We start from the raw sequence: 1,381 nt of genomic DNA, 5'->3' as shown, positions 1-1,381 counted from the left end.
TGCTTTCCCCGGGGGAGGATGAGGTCTCGTCATCCTCTCGATTGATGACAGGGTCATTGGTCTGAAGCCGAAGGCCTGGGTTTCAATCTTAAAAGTGTCGTATGCAAAGTTGCGGAAGGGTGGGGGCAAGGCGGGAGCTGTCTTCAGCCTGCCCCGCACGAGCTCCATGAAGTCTGAGACAGTGGTTGTGAGGTCAACGTCATGGATGACTAGGTTTCGGATGTTGCGGTGCTGGAAGGAGCGGATCAGGCGGACGGTAACTGTGACTGGGCTCGTGGCTGCTTCCGTCATTCTTGGGGATTTTTTTTTTTCTCTGAAATGTGATGGAATTTTCTGTATTAAATAATCAGTTTAAAATAAATATATCCATGAACAAGAGCTCCATATTATCATGTTGATTTATAATTGTATGTATATATAGATATGTACTAAAAGATTCAAAATAGCTTGATACATTAGTAAACAGAAAGATAAATAAGGAGAAAGGTAAATAATAGAGATTAGACAGCCAGCTTCATGATTACAGAAGAGAAGCAGAAGTACCCTGTTACCATAAATACATACTACAGATCATTTTTTTTCATCTCTTTCCCTAGATAAAAGAATCTTTATTTTCAGTAAATTGCAACCTGCAACATATGATTCCAGTTTTATTCATGATTCCTCATGGTGAAAGCTTGGAAATAATGCTAGAAGATGATAATAGGAAAGAAACATGCAAACTATGTTGTAGAACTATGACTGAAATTAACTCTAACATAATATATTCAAAATCTCATAATCCACAATGCCAAATTTACATAAGGTAAATAATCTAAAGAAATGAAGATACATATCAACTGTCACTTCATCGATCACATGATTCAAGCTTACTCATATTTACATACTTCACTGACAAAATAAAACTTATAAAGGTACATTCATCTACTTCTGCCTCGATTCGATATACACACGATTGCAAAGCACTCCTGCAGTTGACAGTATTCCTCCGATCAACACAATAATATTCTCGATTGATATTTTCCAATACTAAAACGCTGATAGAATGCTCTCATTAATAATTTTCTCTAAATAATCCATTGTGAATAAGATAAAGCATAAAACACAAACTCCTACCAAATGTACCCTTCTCGAGCTTTCTTCTTGTTTATTTACATTTTTGAGGAGCCGTTCGCGTAAGTACGTTCTTTTAGGCCTGCGTGCATACCGTGGATTACGTTTTTTATGGATTTTTTTTTCTGGTTTCTGTAAAATTTGCATTCTTTAAATGTATAGCTGTATTTTTATAATTTTTTTTTATTTTATTATTTTTATTTGCATAGCTGCATTTGTATTCGTGCGATGTTATGTTTGTTTACAGATTGTTCGCGTAAGTGTGCTT

The 1,381-nt window shown here is 35.8% G+C and overlaps 1 pseudogene; it reads right to left on the bottom strand.

The window, feature by feature from the left end:
* Positions 1-13: 13 nt before the first annotated feature.
* Positions 14-1,164, bottom strand: LOC119569454 (annotated as a pseudogene).
* Positions 1,165-1,381: the final 217 nt, after the last annotated feature.

The sequence above is a fragment of the Penaeus monodon genome, unplaced genomic scaffold, assembly GCF_015228065.2.
Source record: "Penaeus monodon isolate SGIC_2016 unplaced genomic scaffold, NSTDA_Pmon_1 PmonScaffold_15265, whole genome shotgun sequence".
In the NCBI taxonomy this organism is placed as follows: Eukaryota; Metazoa; Arthropoda; class Malacostraca; order Decapoda; family Penaeidae; genus Penaeus; species Penaeus monodon.
This window is presented reverse-complemented; position numbering and strand designations above follow the sequence as displayed.